The following is an 18,832-nucleotide window of genomic DNA, read 5'->3' on the forward strand; positions in this document are numbered from 1 at the left end:
GGTCTATAACCATAAATCGTTGTTGTTGATATGAAATGGTGACGGTCATTGTCTGTCATTCTAGTCATTATTCGTGATGGACATTAAATGTCATCACAACACCTATACTTCCAGTAATGCGGCTTTTGGTGACGGTGAATGAATGTCACCATATATATGCACCAATAGTGACGGCCATTAAATATCCATCACGATAAATCATTATTACTCATATCAAATGGTGATGGTCACTATCCCTCATTATAATCAATATTTGTGATGGACCTTGAATGTCACCATAACACCTATACTTTTGGCGACGCCACCTTTGGTGACATTCAGTTTTTGGTTACCGAGGCTATGGTCTGTCACCATTGCTCATATGTAATGGTGACGGTCGCTATTCATAATTATAAATCACTATTGTTGATGAAATTTGAATGTCACTACAACACCTATACCTTTTGCGACACCACCTTTGGTGACGTTTAGCTTTTGGTGAAGGAGGCTATGCTCTATCACCATTGCTCATATGAAATGGTGATGGTCATTATCCGTCATTATAAATCATTATTGGTGATAGACTTTGTATGTCACTACAACACATATACTTTTGTCGATGCCACCTTTGGTGATGTTCAGTTTTCGGTGACGAATGCTCTTTTGACCATCACAAATGAGCTTATGGCGACATTTTCACCCCTCACCAATACCCTTTTCTCTTGTAGTGTGCACAGTCACCCAACGAAATGGAGATTACAAAGTGTGTATGCAAGCAACAAAATAACGTTTTCGCCAAAAAACTCATCTTCCTCATAAATCATGAAAATAAAGTTATATAAGTGCTCAGGCCAGGCCACTTCACCTTCACCATCATACGTGTGATTGGACAAGATATTGAAAAGCTTCCCCGATATGGAGAAATATTCACGATTCGAAAAACACCTTGGGGGAAGAAGAGTGAAAGACTCCATGAACGATATGCAAAGGTTCAAAAATGGATGAGAGGGCACTTCTTGTCATCAGGCCCTCCTTCTAGCAGCAGAAATGTTGACAGTGTTGGACCCTCCAATATGTCATGGGGATCTCCCTGGTAAGAACTCCTAATTAGACCTTAGACCATTTGGTGTAGGAGTCCCAACAGTGGGTCGTAAGGTAATGTGTTGACCGTGGTGTTTCACAGAGGAAAGTAGAATAACTCTATCAGTAGTAAGGGTGTGACTAATGCATTGAGTCAAGGAAGGTGTATGAAAGGTTCCAACACTTCGAATGGGGAAGGAGGTGAATGTTAGTTATAGGTTGAAAGGGATCAATCCCAACTCGGCTAGGAACACACAACACAAAGGACATGCACAAATTTCGGCAGAGTAGTCCACTCAGATGTGGAAGTGATATCATACAAGGTAAGATAACATGTATAACACTCATGGATCAATCCGATACAAGTGTGACATTTGTTATAGAAAGGTTTAAGTGAAAGGTTTGTCTGATGTCCAATAGAGTAGTCAACATGAATGGTGACAACACTAACAACATATAAAACACATTAACAACAAGATTCATATAATTGCATGTGAATCGGTTCACATAAGTATGTAAGTTAAACAACACATATCATTAAAGCAACTAGAGTAGTCCAACTACAATAACAACATATGCATGAAAATGTGCTAGCTCTTGTTATATAAAGAAGTGTAAGTCACAATCATACAATACATCCGTGTAAAACTGTTGGCCACAACAGTGGAACGTTATAGCCACATCCACCTGCTCCTCCAAAGAGATGTATTAGCTCTGTGCAGTGGAGAGGCTAAGGCGTGTTACAATATTGTCCAAGCCTTCTTCAAAATAGTCTTAATAGAAGCTTGGCTGACCAAAATCCCATACATTGAGTTATGAGGTACTATTTATAGCAAATGGTGGGATGACCCTTGACATTCCCCTCCATGACAATTCAACTACGCTCGTGATTCTTCACCTACTTTATGACTGTTACATCCAACTATTGACAGTTGACTTACACTTGACATGACTCAACATTACAATGCACATGTACTCATGTCAGATGACATTGATTGAGCAAGCCTTTTAAGACATCATTGACACTCGATACACTATGCTGAGACCAACTCTTTGACATGCTTGTGATGGTGAAGTTGGTGAGCTGATGCCAATATTTGTCATCGATGATGATGTGCATGGACCTCATGGTGACATCCTGCTGAAGCGAACTCTTCATTTCGTTGCAGCCAGTGCATTGGTTCGACCACTTCATCCAACTCATCTGCTAACATGCGCATTGTCTTCTTGGGCATGGTTGAACAGGCAGCACACTGATGCATAATGTCCATGTTGATCTTCAAGTTTGTGTTGGTGTTCATGCGTATCAACTTGTCGAAGTTACCCATTCAACTCCAGTTAGACTTGCTTCTTGTCTTCGCCTTGGTGAGTGTGTGGAATGGGTTGGATTGCATGCATGCACTCAACGACATGCATGCTACTGAATCCCTTACATGGGATCAACAACACTACTCACCATATTCTTTGTGTCAGCTGCTGGGATGGATCCTTAACTTGTACAGGCATAGTTTCAACCATGAGTTCATGTTGCACCCACTGATGTTCCTATTTCTATTGCAACTCATTCGTCTGTTTGTGTAGCTTTATGTTCTTCTTGAGTTTCTTCTTCAGCACATTTGACTCCTTATTTCTTACATCTTTTTCGTTCACGCGATCTTCATGTCGCATTGTCACTCCAAGGTCTCCAAAGTAGCTTTCATCATCAATGGACCTGCTTGAGCTTACAACCTTGTTCTGACTCCATGTTTTCAACAACCCTCTTACATTCATTGCTTTTGGTATGCTATCTTTAGTTGTTATTCATGATGTTGCTCGTTGTGATGTTGTTGTTTTCATATCTTGATATCATTGTCTACAAACAACTTGATGTCTTCATGGGTAGGCAAGTTTATGGACACTTGATCGACTACATCCCCAAGCGTGCTCTGAATGACATCTTCATCTCTGCTCTCCTGGAAACCATTTTACCTGTACTATTTAGAGGCAGATGAACAATTGCGATACCAAGAGACATGGCAACACTCATAGCAAGTAATTTGTGAGTCGAAAACCAAAATGAACATGAGAACTAACTTGCAACATACCTGGGTGAATGATCATGAGAGTTGCACAATTTCGACCAGGAGGTCGGGAGACCAACTACCAAGACTACACAAGGCTCAGTCTAGTCTTTTGAGAGACTGATTGACTGCTAGAACTATGCAATGCATAGTCCAATCTGGTTTCTAACTATTGGGATTGTGCATTGCACAATTCGAGCTAGGAAGGACTATTGGCCCAGTGACATATTTGCACAATTTCTTGGGCCAAGTAACCACTTTCCTCCAAAAATGTGAAAAATAGTCCTTGAGGCTAGTGTTTGGAAGGAATATGCAAATATATTGAGGAAGGTGAGCCTTCCTTTCCCAAATTGTGAAATGCAGCCTTGGTGAAAGTAGAGACTAGGCCAAGGTTGGCCTGACTTGTTGACGGGAAACTGAAAGCAAGTAAGTCGTTGAATGCATGGTGACATGAAGTGATAGAAGAAGTGATTAAAAGTGCATGAAAAACATGAATGAAAGATTCAACAAGAAGATCAACATGCATGTGGGTGAGGCAGTTCATCAGTTGGGTGAATGTTCGTGCAAAACAATTTCATGCATGCGACAATAGTGAGATAGCAACAAAAACTGAAACAGAGCTAGGAAAAGCTAATATACATTTAAACGACGACAAGCATTCAAAGAAATCAAGAAAAAAAAACTCCCACAGGCGAAGACATGAAAATAAACATAAATGCATCACAAGGCATGACAAGTGAGCTTACTCGAAAACAACTGAGCTGAATGTGTTGACTTCTCCCAGATGTGATGTGGGATGTCAAAGCTACAAGGTTTGATGTGAGGAATGAGCTCTGTAGTGTCGGGCTGATGAGTTATGATAACATCGAGGTTATGACGTCCATGCCACAAATCTAGGGGAAGAGACACTTGGTGGGAGGTTTTTGAAATGATCCTTGTATGTAACCTCCAACTGCTAAAGATAGATCCATAAAATAAGGGATTCCTTCGCATGATACCTTGGGAAAAGTAGCCCATGCATGCAAGTCAGTTCTTCTTGGCCTTGGAGGGAACCGATCAACTCAGCTGCACATGCAAGAGACTGCTCGTCTGCTGGAGAAAATTGCACATTTCTGGCTGGGAGCTAGGCTGGCTGCCCAAGATATTTGCACAATTTCTAGGCAGAGCAGCTGAGTGTTGCCCAAATTTGTACAAATCCTAGACTTAAAAGCCTACCGTTAAGAAAATTTGCACAAATTCTGCTAGGAGGGTTCGCTGGCATGATTGCGCAATCCTGGAGCCCAGCGGGCTGTTAGAGAGGATTGTACAATTTTTGGAGGGAAGGCTAGTTGCCCTCTAGAAATGCACAATTTTCAAGGGGAAGCTACTCAGCCTACAACCGGACCAAGTCCGGGTGAGTAGCCTATGAAGGGAAAATTTAAACTATGATCGACAGGCTGTCTTTGAGAAAGAAAGGCACTGAAGCTTGAGGACTTGACGAAGCAAGGAAAGCTACTGTGAGGGTTGGTAAGGAGGCTCCAAAATATGCTAAGGAAAACTTTTAGAGGGTGGTTGTAGCCGCCACAACATGAGCCAATATTTTGGCTAGGATTAGGCTTAGAAGGAGCTTGGTAGTATTGTGAAGAGCCTTGGCTTCTCCGTAGTGTAGAGAGAGTATACTTCTTTGGAGCAAGAGGTGTTATTGACTTTAATGTTTCATTATTTGGGCTAGTGGTCTACCAATGGTGTATTTATGGATGGAAATTTCACTTATAATAAAACTCAGAGTCGACACACTTGCATGCATATGTTGTGAATATAATAGGACTATTCTTGTTTTATTTTCAATGTATGATATTTAACATACATTCATGCTTATGAAATATTTCATTTGCATTTGTACGAATCTTGTTGAATGTGTGTTGTTGTATTAATTCGGCAGCTTAACTCATGGACTATTCCGCATGTTAGCTCATGATTTCATTATGCTCATGTGTTCCTTTTAAGATGCATACTATTACAAGCTTCCAAGGGGTTCATTTCCTTTTCTCTTCATGTGTTGGAACCTTCATGCATCGCACTTGACTTTCCGGTCACACACTTTCTCTTACCAAAGTTATCATACTTCACTCTGCGCGTTTTCGCATTCAATTCATAACATTACCACCCATTGTTGGGACTCCTACTCCAAATGGTGTGAGGTCTAGTTGGGGCTTCATTTTTGGGAGGACCCCTGAATGTTGGCGGCTCTAGCACCATCAACATATTCTTATGATGAAGAGAGAAGGCATAAAGTGATCTTCAGTTCGAGAAGGTGTTGGCTTATATTCATTGATAGGAGTCGAACAACCCAACATATCAACAATGCCATTAGCAACATTCTCAACTTATGGAATAAATGACTTATCAATCTTCTCATCACAAGTAAATGATTTCTGTTCAGTATAAATCCCACCTACGAAAAACAACATTTCCTTAGGTTTAGTAAGGCTAGGTGTAGACATCAATGTAGTAGTAGAAATATTATATCCAAGTACTACAGTAGATGTTTGTATTCAAGGATAAACTTGGGAAGAAATGCCTTATCCATTGTTTCTAGGTTCAAGACTGGTATATGCCATTTTTATTATAACTAAGGACCAAATAGCATTTATGTTCCTCTCAAAGTTAGGAGAAACAACATTAGTAGTGAATAAAGTAATTGAAACATCAATATGTGTTTCCTAAGAATTAGCGCGACTATAAGAAATGTTAGCAAGGTAGATTAGCTAGTCAACAGTAATTGCAGTATGTATTCAAATGGCTTTTGGTCTACAAACATTGAATAGTTACATCCTTCTCAATGAACTATAATAACAGCACACCACAAACTTATATTAAGACCTAAAATTCAAAAAAATTATATATTATTGTTGGCTTGAAGAGGGGAAGCTTCTTCATGAGGCTCATCAACAAATGCCTATAAATGAGAATGAACTATAATAACAACACACCACAAACTTATATTAAGACCTAAAATTCACAAAAAAAATATATATTATTGTTGGCTTGAAGAGGGGAAGCTTCTTCATAAGGCTCATCAACAAATGCCTATAAATGAGAAAACTCATTAGAAAACTAGGAATTGATTGCTTCCAGCAAAAAAATGTCTTATTTTATACAATATTATTTAAATGATAGAGATATTTAACTTTTCATCTATATCCTTAATAATATTTAACTTCTCTTCAAATTGGTCGGAAATATCCTTCGAAAAAGTTTCCATGGTTCTCCCTAGGACATGAACTCTCCATAATTTCTTGTTCATAATAGTCTAGAGCAAGGTGAATACATTCTTCAAATATTTTATGAAGTCTACATTCTATATCTACAACAAGGAGATGACCTATTTTAAAGTGCTAACTTTGTTATGGAGTTGTTTAATAGCCTTATTTTCACACAGGTTCTATAATCTACGACCTATCTAATATTAGAATCAAGTTGAATCATTCCAATCAAAATTATTCATTGATTTGTCGCGAAAGGTTCAATTGATGGTTCCAATTGGCTTACAAATCCATCAAAGAACATCAAGATTTTTGCAATAAAATTTTTCTCAAGCAAAATATTTGAGTAGAAGACATAGGCTAAAGAGTCAAGGAAATCTTGTCAAGCGAGTCGAAGTCTTTAGCCAAAAAAAGCTACTAGGAAATCAATACCCTTCTTAAGTGGCTTACACATTGGAACATAACTTCAATGTATCTCTAGTTAAATGAAAGGCCCCATTCAGTCTAACTCTTTTTAGTGGGCCATTAATATCTACTGAGAAATTAAAAGAAAATATTCAATTTTCGTCAATAGAAATAACAAAGAATTAGTCAAGCAAGAGTGAAGGTCAAACATACGTTGGTTCAATCACTACCTAGTCATACTTTCCAATGTCGAAATCAACTTGAATATGGTCTAAGCTCTAGTCGAGTCAAGAAGAAATATGGCAGGCTCACCTCGACGTAGTCAAACCACCAGTCAGTTGGGTTGTCCTACAATCAACGTATATATAGAAAATTCTAGCCTTAGGTTGAAAATCAAGTTGTGTGTCTTTGGTCACTCAACTTTGAAATCTAGCTGAGCTTTTCCTTGAAACCTAAAATGAATAGGGAATAGAATGTGCAGTAACCCTATCAACAAAAAATTGAACCTCCTTTGTGCCAAGTAATCCACAAGAAGTAAAATTTACAAGGGAAGTGACCTTCAGTTGTGTTGGAGTTGGAGTTTATGGTTGGAGTTGGTTTGTTGGCAAGATGCTAGATACCCCAACTTCCCTTTTATGACTAAGTGAAAGATTGAATCCTTCGACATATTCCTCGCTCAATTGTCATTAACTGATGTGTTTTCTCAGAAGTGCTGCACACCTATAAACTTTACTAGAGTTGTTCTTGAGTCTTCGGAGGTGGTTAGCTTTTCAAAGAACACATGTACAAGAAGAGGAGAAATAATATGCCTGACTAATTTGAAGTTATCTACTTGTGAAAAGGGTTTTACCATTCATAAACCTGACGACTCGCTCTACTTCTTTCTAGTGAACAACTTTGGGACTTTCCATGAATCGTGAGACAATTCCAACCCCATAAATATAAATTTATTATTTAAATCTATACCCAATAGATTAGAAGCTGCACAAAGATAACCCCATTCTTGTTTTGAAGGAACCTGCAATTGACTTCTACCATGATATTTAATATTTTCTGTATTTATTCACATCCTTGGTCTGTCACATAAAGATGCAACAAACTACCTTTCATTTTCTATACTAACACTCCTAAAAAATAATAAAGTATGCCCAAATATATCATTTCAAATTATCTATGTAGCTCACCTTTTGGTTTTTCAATTATCAAAGTTTTTACCTATATTGATGAAAACTTCTATAACGGATACCATAGTGACAATATATGTTATAGCTTAATCCGTGTTTTCTGAAGGTGTTTCTCCTTCAATAGAGCAGTAATAGACTATAGTTCCCATTTAGGGGAGAAGTGTACCCGGTAGCAACCATGACTTGTGTGAGGATGGGTTGAATGCACATTAGGCTCTATCTGTTGTGTTGAAGGTGTTTCTCCTTCAAAATACTTCATCTTAGTAGATACTTTCTGTCTGCACCTTTAGTAGTGTTGTGGCCACCAACAACCCCCCTCCTTTTTTAGTATTAGCAATAACACTAGATAAGTGGGGACCTTAGTAAAAAATTCAAAAAATTCAATTAAAACTCATGTATTTTACTCCTTAAGAAAACATCACATCGCGCGAAGAATGATAGGACATTTCTTTATGAGTAAAATAATAAATTGTGAAAGTGCGATGCGAATTCCATCGCATCGCATGCATTAAGAAATGCTCACATTGGAAAACTTTAAAAAATCGCCGATGTCAGATATGCAATATCGCAAATCACAATGTCAAATGAAAAACACACAACTATTTAACGATTGTAGCGATCCGTGATCTTGCGATGGCGCGATACTGCGATCCGCGATCTTGCAATGGCGCGATCGAGCAACCCTGCGATAGCACAGCTTAATGAAATTTGCGATAATGCGATACGAAATTTTGTGATACGAATCGCAAAAACATTCCATCGCAAATTTTCCCCGGCTCAACATTCAAGAAAAGCTTTCCATAAACCAAGAACTGGATACGCGCTTTAATGCTAATTAATGAATGATACGCCAGTTGTTAATGAAAGACAGTTTTGTGTTTTTTAAAGAGTAATTTCACGTCAGGTGGCATGTTTTTGTACATCCGTAAAGCTTAAAGCTTTCTTGTCGATTTTTATTATCATTACTCCCTCCTCATGTTTGAACTACAGGAACAAAAAACAGAAGAAAAGCAAAGCAATGTGCAGGAAGCCATGATGGAAAAGGGTAAAGCTCCAATGCTCAGAGACAGAGAAGATGCCATCATAAACGGTTACCGCATGCAACAGAGCCGTAGATTCACAGAACGCTGCTGAGCTATCCATTACAAATCTTTCATTCACAGCCATGGTTGTATGAGTAGTTGAACAATGTTGATATCAACAGGTGGTTTAACGCTCAAGGTCAGAAACTCACGAAAGCAGTATGTTTACAAATTTTGAAGCTTATACTCGGTGAAGGAAAAGGCGCTAAAGGCGAAAAAACGCATCAGAAAGGCTCGGATCAAAGAATGGAGGTAGTTTCCGATGCACGATTAGAGCCTAGTGCTAATCACGCATCGATGAGAAAATTGCTCAAAAAGAAAAGCCTCTAACTGCTTAGTCACTTGTAAGCCTAGAAAACGCAAGAAAGCAACGGTAAAGAACAAACTGGAAACATAAAGCTAAAAGAATAAGCAATTCGAGGATTAACTAAGTGGAACTTGGATTATTACTAGGCATACACAGTAAATCCACATAGCTAGTGTTAGGACTCTGGACACCACATATCTCCACAATGGTATGATATTGTCCACTTTGGGCCTAAGCCCTCATGGATTTGTTTTTGGGCTTTACCCAAAAAATCCTCATACCAATGGAGATATTTGTCCATCCTTTTATACCCATGATCCTCCCCACTTCTAGTCAATATGGGACTTTGGTCGTATACCAAGAATCCTCCCCTCGAACAAAGGACCATCGAGCCTCCCCTCAAACGATTATCCATCCGTCCACTCTCTACCAACCAGGATTCTCCGCTCCAATGCATTGGAAGCACATGCCTTACATGGAAGCACCACCTGCCTTGAGAGCTTGCTCTATCCTAGGTCAACTCCTCTTCACCGTGTTGGGACCAGGATACGTCCATGAAGAATCCGGAGCACACCACCTGTCTACCTGAGCTCATCCATGGATCCCAGCGTGATATTACTAGGGCCCACCACCTTCGTTCGACATTCCGAGGATTCATCCACTTGGCTAACTTCGGGGCATGGCTCTGATACCACTTGTTAGGACTCTGGACACCACATATCTCCACAATGGTATGATATTGTCCACTTTGGGCCTAAGCCCTCATGGATTTGTTTTTGGGCTTTACCCCAAAAGGCCTCATACCAATGGAGATATTTGTCCATCCTTTTATACCAATTATCCTCCCCACTTCTAGTCAATGTGGGACTTTGGTCGTATACCAACAGCGAGAAGATGACTCTCGAGTATATCATTGATTTTGCTGAAAAGATGGTGCCAGCTCTTACCATTTCTATTTGCTTAGCTCAACCAAAAGTGGAAGACAGTCATCCGACTCTACCCAGGCAAATATTGAATGCTCGCAACATTGAGGAGAAAATGCAGAGATAGTTAGATATTAGATTTAATTTTTAGAAATAGTTTTGCTTAGAAAAAGGGTGGTAATTTAAACCGTATCCTGAATCTGTGTAATTAAGTTATTTAGTTAGTAGTATTTAAACCCTTCTCATGCATTTAGAGAAGGGTCTAGAAATTTATCAAAAACTTGTCCTCAGAACATGCACTTTTGCACCCTCAGAGGAGGTTTTGGTGAATGAATGGATCAGGATTTGTTGATGTTTGTATTTGATATCTGCTACTGATGTTGCACTTCTGTACTCTTAGTAGATGTTAAAGCAGGAAGAGATAAATCTTGTTGCTTGAAGCTTATGAGTAGGACCAGTCATAAATGGTACTTTTATCTCTTGACCATTTATGCTTATATGTTAAAGTGATATACAGTTTTTAGTTGTTTCTGTATTATTGCATGAATGATTGAGTTATCATTTGTCACTTTTGTACGGTGATAGCTTTTTATTTATGCCTAATGTATGAATAGATCATTATGCGATATGCTATTCACAACTGTTTCATCTAACTTTTTATGCAAAGTGTTTCATCTTAATTGAATTCCTTTCTTATAATCGTTGAATGATCTTTATTACTAGTTGTTATTTTAAATCTCTTCAGATCGCATAATAGAAGAATTACATCCTGGGTTAGTATAGATTTAGATGTGCCATTTATTAGATTACAATAGCATAGAATTAGATTGAATCTTGAATTAGAATAGCTTAGATAGGAACTGTTAGATCAGAAACATCAAATTCTACACACACACACACTCATATATTGGGAAACTGGTCCCATTATCCCTAGTCGGACCCACTGTACCAAACAGATAAGGAGCTGCCAACCAAGGTCCGGACCGGGCGGGTATCCCCTTGTTGTCGACTCGATTTTCAGGGCTTCAACATATTTGGCGCTTGAACGAGGGCCTGAACTATGAATGGCAAGTAAATCCAAATCTGAATACCGTTCTAAGAGTAAATCGCCCTCATCATCTCCCCCGACTTCTCCATTACATTTAAATGCAGAGTCAGAAGTTGCTCGAGTATCAACCACTGCTACACACCCTGATATTTCAGAACAATCTACCGTTGAACTGCTTGAAGTTGAATCCCTGATTCACAAAATTTAGAGATTTTCCATTTCTCCTCAGAGGTCTGATAAATCTCAAGGCAGCGTAAATTCACAGTACAACCCTGCTCATCCCCTGACCAGGCTAAAGAGTGAAAAGTTTGGTGTCCAGCAAACCGAATTACCTCTTCCCACTGGGAAAAGAGCAATGAAATCACCGCAAGAGTTTGACAGTGAGACTCTTTCGTCAACATCTTCCATCTCAACTACTTCACCACGAAGTCAACCATCCACTCCTCCACTCTAGATCATTGTCCATCCATCCACTAGAACCCCCACAACCCCTCTCCAATTATCTACAATCGTAGTATCCTCATCCTCCCAGCCGCAGGGATCATCTTCTGCACTTTCCTCTATTAGCAGTTCAACAATGGCTTAGTCTCCATGGAATAACCCTGGGGCAATATTAATGCTTGCACCCTTGAGTCAAATACCGGCCCATCCTGAGAAATGGCTGCCTAAATTCAATCCCGAGGCAGGCATGCTAGCAGAGTAGCACATAAACAACTTCATGCTTTCCATTAATCTCAATGGGTTTACTAATGAAGATGTTGTTGTTCGTCTTTTTCCTTATACACTGCAAGGAACAGCTGGGTCATGTTACTTTTCATTACCCTCCGGATCCATCACAAGTTGGGACATCTTCCAGGACCAATTCCTAACCAAGTTTGGTGATGACAAGTCTACGACAATGTTAATCAACGACCTATCCAATCTTAAAGTCGAAACTCAAGAGCCTATCAAGGATTTCAATTTATTGTTCAACAAAATTTTCAACAAAATTCCTACTGCTTCCCAGCCCAACGAAGAAGTACGATGTGAATGGTATATCACCGCTCTACCATCAAACATAGAAAACTTCATGGATAGGGCAAATAAAATAACCTTAGTTGATAACATGAAAGAGGCGATAGCAGTAGAGAAACAAATAATAGCCCTGGAAAAGAGGTCCACGATAGAGGAACGTAAATCCAAAAAAGTCACCTTCAAGGAAGACTCCAAGAAGAAACAAGCAAAAGATCCATTTGATTTGGAAGGATTGCAGAAAGTTCTAAAGACCATGTCCAATGAAATGGTCGACATAAAAAAGCAAGTAGCAGAAACTTTTTCAAAAAATCCCTACATAGCTTTTAAAAGAGGTCCTTCAACGGATTCAAAGCCACCCAATGCCATTTCAAATGTTGAATCCGAGGAAGAGGAAGAGGAAATTGCCACTAAAGGGCAGACTAATGACGAAGAAGTTGTGGAATTACAAGGAATGTGGGATTTCATCCTCCCACAAGAATAAGATCAAGAAGTATTTCCAGTTAGCACACGAAGCAAAAACCAGCTTGATCCTCTCCAAACTATCCCTAAGCCAAAGAGCGCAAGCTCTGCAATAAAGGATAAAGTCACGACAAAGAAAACGATATCTAAAGAGACTCAAACCAGCCCAGTCCAAATAGATGAAACGACTCCATCGAAAACACTTATAGTGTCGGATGAAATGGAGTACAATATTATTGAAGACGTGAAGAGGACTAGGGCTAATATCACCCTTTACGAACTGAGCAAGTTGAAACATCAATAGAAGATAATGATGAAAGAATTACATGTCGTGCCAATCACATCTTTGCCTACCACTGTACTTTCTCAAGCTTCCCATAACATTGGGAGACCTCCAACTAACGCGATCAATAAGATTGATTCAAATGACATCGCCCTAATTGGAGGAAGATCAAGATCTCACACTCCCCCATTTCTACTTACTTATGAAATCTTCAATAAAAATGTGCACAATTGTTTGGTAGATTTTGGTGCTTCATCGAATATTTTACACAAATCTATATGCTCCAAGTTAATTGTTCAACCACAGAAATCCGCAGTCCGCATAGTTCAGCTAGATCGATCTCAACTCGAAGTGATTGGTGAACTAAATCAAGTAACCATAAGGTTGTCATCCAACCCGAAGGTATGTCAGGTTATTGACATTCTAGTTGCTGATATCCCAGAATTTTATGGCTTAATTCTTAGTAGGGATTGGTCAGAAAAACACCATGGATACTTCACAACCGACTGGTCGCACATGTGGCTGCCCTACAATGGTAAACCGAATCAAATAAAAGTTGAACTAGAACTACACCAAAAGTACATAGTAACGAAGTTAGAGGGAGAAAATGAACCAGTAGCATATAACAACAGCATTATTGGCAATTACTCGGTAGATTCTTTCCTCGGCAATTTCAATGCTCATGCGTCACCATATTTAGAACACTCTGTTTTGTCCCAAGTCGAAATTTTTTCTCGAACTCATAGTTCGAAATGTATCAATCTTTTAGATAAACCTGTAAATAAATATTTGTTTTGGAAATTATTTTTTGATGGTTCTAGATCCAACGAAGGAGCAGGAGCAGGATGTGTTCTGATTAGTCCAGAAGGAGATAAAATCATACTTACATGCAGACTCGAATTCAATTGCACAAACAATACAGCAGAGTACGAGGCTTTGGTTCAAGGCCTGTACAAAGAAATCGGGTTAGACATCAAGTATCTTCAAGTTTTTGGAGACTCTGAGATTGTGGTTAAACAGGTACATAACACTATACATTGCTTATCAGGTCATTTAAAACACTATCAATCTTTAGTACAATATCTGACTGAGCATTTCATATAATTTAATATTTCTTCAATCCCCAGACTCCAAAACACAAGTGGAGACCTTTTGGCTAACGTAGCTTCTAAGCTTATTCCCTCTGAATATTTTAGTCCAGATAGATTCTTAATAGAATTAATCTTTAGACTGTCCATTCCTCACAATAACACAAATTGGAGAGTATACAATGATGATCCTGATATCGTAAATTTGCTCATGCCTGAAGAATCCTACTCCAATCAAATAATTGACAAGACCAGCACGATCAACGGTTGCAACAAAATAGCACTAATAATGCTATACCTAAGTCGGTGGTAAAGTTAGAAGACTTATATGATTTGAAATATCGGTTTAAGAAGTCTACCAATTCAAAACTCCAAAGTTCAACCTTGAAATATGAATTAGTAAACCTAGGGATCCATGCTAAAACACAAGACATTAATCTAGGCGTCGGCCTAGCCCCTGAAGAGAAACTAGCGTATATTCGTCTTTTGAGACAATATAAAAATGTTTTTGCCTGGAATTATGATGAGCTGAAAACATACGACACTTCCATCATCCAACATACTATTCCCATGATCGATAAGGAAAAACTTGTCCAACAAAAACTGAGAAAGATCCACCCCAATTTAGAAAATCAGATAAAAACTGAGCTCGATAAGTTATTGAAAGCCAGGATAATCTTTCCCGTCAAGCATTCCAAATGGGTCTCCAATATGGTACCCATTAGAAAGAAAAACGGAGACATTGGGATTTGCATTGACTTTCGGAACCTTAACAAAGCCTATCAAAAAGATAATTTTCCTCTACCACCTATGGAACAGATACTGCAGGCAGTGGCAGGCTCAGAATTAATGTCTTTCTTGGATGGATTTTCAGGACACTATCAAGTGTTGGTACATCATGATGATCAGTTGAAAACCACATTCAGGACTAAATGGGGCACGTACGCATATCAAAAGATGCCATTTGGTTTGATCAATGCTGGTGCCACATTTAAGAGAGCCATGGACATTGCATTCAAAGGTTTAGTCAATAAATCTATAGTAATTTATTTGGATGATATAACAGTGTACTCGAAGAAGCGAAGCGACCATCTCAGATACCTGAAACAAATCTTTCAACGATGTTTAAGGTATGGAATTTCACTTAACCCAAAGAAATATTTTTTTGCGCTAAGTGAAGGGAAACTTCTAGGATTCATAGTGTCAAAATCTGGCATTCACATTGATCCTGACAGAATCAAAGAAATTTCTGAAATATCCCTACCTCATAACAAAAAATCCATGCAATCTTTCCTTGGTCAGATCAATTTTGTAAAGAGATTTGTTCCATATTTTTCACGAATCATGTCTCCTTTGCAAACCATGATTAAAAAGAATTCAAATTTTAAATGGGGTCAAGATGAACATGAAGCATTCAACCTGATCAAACAAGCTATTATTAATGCTCCATCTTTAGAAACCCTGAATTTTTCAGAGCCTTTTATTTTATACACATTTGCCTCAGATAAGTCATATATTGCGATTCTAACTCAAGCGAATCAAGAAAAAGCGTAAGCTCCATTTGTGCTTTTTAGCTCAAATTTGCAGGGTGCTGAACTAAATTATTCAGACGTGGAGAAACAGGCTTATGCTGTTTTCAAAGCGGTCAAATACTTCAGACCTTTCTTACTTAAAACCCATACTAAGATCATAGTATCGTTTCCAGCGGTAAGGAATCTTATAGTATAGAAGGATGTGTGTGAGAAAAGGGCCAATTGGGTTACTGCCTTACAGGAATATGATATTGAGATCAAACCAACAAACATTGTAAGAGGTCAAGGCTTTTGTAAAATGTTGGTTGGAGCATCGCAAATTTCTGAAATTCCATCTGAAGAGGTACAAATGTGTGAGGTAAGCCTAAACGATGCAGAATCATTATATGCTAATATCATTTATTATCTTAAGAACGGGTATGCTTCTTCACACCTTGATCATACTAAGAAAAGAGCCCTAAGATTGAAAGATAAGCAATATCATCTCATAAATGATATTTTTTTTAGAAAAAAATATGATTCTGTTCTTCTTAGGTGTCTTGAGAAAGCTGAAGCTAAAATTTTTTTGCAGGAACTCCACGATGGGCCAGAAGGCAGACACTATGCTAGAGATGCTACTGCACATAAAATCTTACGTGCATGATATTACTGGCCCACGTTGTTTAAAGACTCGCATAGTTATGTGAGAAGATGTCAAGTCTCCCAAACTACTGCTGGAAGACCAAAGAAGTCGTTCCTACCACTACAGCCGGTAAACATCGAGCAACTTTTCAGTCAGTTGGGCTTGGACATAATAGGTGAGATCGTTCCTCACTCTTCTAAGTAGCATAGATACATCCTCACAACAACAGATTATTTTATTAAGTGGGTAGAAGTAGTTCCACTCAAAACGGCTAATTTTGAAAATATCATTGAGTTCATAGATCAATTTATGATCACCAGGTTTGGATTGCCATCCGCTTTAATGTTTGATAATGCATCATACTTTTCTGGAAATGCAATGATTGAATTTGCACTTGAAAGAGGATTCAAACTTAAATATTCAGCCAATTACTACCCACAAGGTAATGGGTTAGTTGAGTCAACAAATAAAAACCTAATCAGGATTATTAAAAGAACAGTTGACCAAAATCAAAAGAATTGGCACAAGGCTTTGATATATGCTTTATGGCAGATAGGATAACGCAAAAAGCTTCTATCGGCACTTCTCCATTTAATTGAGTTTATGGGAAAGAAGTGGTTCTTCCGACTCACTTAGCAATTCCCTCTTTGTCTTTAGTACAATACATTGATGAAGTACCCACTTCCTCCTTATAGCTAAGACAAATGGAAATAATTAAATTAGAAGAACAAGCTAGGAAAATGCACGCTCATCATCAAGCAGTAGTAAAATCCTCTTTTGATTCAAACATAATGACCGTAAAAGATTTTCAGATGGGAGATTTAGTTTTAAAGTGGGACAAAGCTCATGAAGAAAAAGGCAAACATACAAAATTTCAATGGATGTGTCTTGGTCCTTTTCAGATTGTAGAAGTCATAGGTCCATCAACGTTTGTGTTACAGGATTTAGCAGGTAAGAAGGAGCCTTTGCCTGTTAATGGACAAATTCTCAAGAAATATTTTCCATGGAAAATTATTCTTCTATTTTTGTAGAATAGTTATTTTTTTTATATAAATAAAACCAGTTGTGAGTGGTTACATTAGGCATTTACGGAAAATGACACCAATTCTCTTTCAGATTTTGAACTTTTCGCTTGTATAAATAGCAAATCTTTTGGAAAACTGATCTTTATTATTGATAGATACAGTTAAAAACATTAGCCTATATATGAGACTAGTTTCAACTTCAAAAAACTTGATGAAAGCAACCTTTAGTGAAGAAATTGTTTTATCTCAGTACAATGAAAGGTAACAATAAAAAAATAAAGATTCTCTGTAGAACAACTGTTTCGAAAAACTCTACTATTGTCGTCCAAAGCTATCTTAAGGAAACAATGACTTCCTCCCTGCTAAGGAAATCGCAGCTTTCAGAGGAATGATCCAAGGATACACTTTATCTTGAAGAATAAGAGGTCTCATCATGAGCCGGCTTATCATTATCACAGATATTATAACTTGCTGACTTTGCTAATATTGTACACCACAACAGGGAAATGACTCAAGATTGTTGCAATCAAAAGACAAGGGGTCTCATCACGAGCCAGCTTGTTCAACAAAGTTATAAATCAAGTGAATGATTGTGTCATAATTTGGCTACCAAACCAAGACATTGTTCTTTAAGAAAAAAAAGAAAATCAAAGCAATAAGTGTGGATATGGATTCTTATTTGAAAGTTGTAGGCCACCTTAAGTAGGATACAGGATCATTGCTAGGTAACAGGTAACCCTGTCGAGGCTATAAACGCCTGCTGACAGTAGAGGCTCTACCTACGACAAATGAGCATATTAAAAAGTGGTTTACAGATGACTTTGTTTTATCTTTACAAGACCAAGTAATGGCTGATGTAAATACAAGTACTAGCCTGAGGAAGCAAGGAATTAAAGTGGAAAGTGGTTGAAGCAAAATATCACTAACGGTTTAGAGCGCAATGTACTCTATCTTTCCATAACAAAGTTTAATTTTTTGAAAAATTTTCTGTTTTGGAAGTTTGAAAAATTCTATAGGAAAACAGAGAGAACTGGTTCTTCCAAGTGAATCGCCAATTTTTGTGGCCACCAACAACCCCCCTCCTTATTTAGTATTAGAAATAACACTAGATAAGTGGGGACCCTTAGTAAAAAATTCAAAAAATTCAATTAAAACTCATGTATTTTACTCCTTAAGAAAACATCGCATCGCGCGAAGCATGATAGGACATTTCCTTATGAGTAAAATAATAAATTGTTGAAGTGCGATGCGAATTCCATCTCATTGCATGCATTAAGAAATGCTCACTTTGGAAAACTTTAAAAAATTGCCAATTTCAGATATGCAATATCGCAAATCGCAATGTCGAATGAAAAACACATAACTATTTAACAATTGTAGCGATCCACGATCTTGCGATGGCGCGATCGAGCAACCCTGCGATAGCACATCTTAATGAAATTTGAGATAATGCGATATGCGATGCTGCGATACGAATCACAAAAACATCCCATCAC

This window comes from Pinus tabuliformis, chromosome 1_1 (assembly GCF_031772625.1).
Source record: "Pinus tabuliformis cultivar Carrire ecotype Pingquan chromosome 1_1, CPIR1, whole genome shotgun sequence".
Taxonomy (NCBI): domain Eukaryota; kingdom Viridiplantae; phylum Streptophyta; class Pinopsida; order Pinales; family Pinaceae; genus Pinus; species Pinus tabuliformis.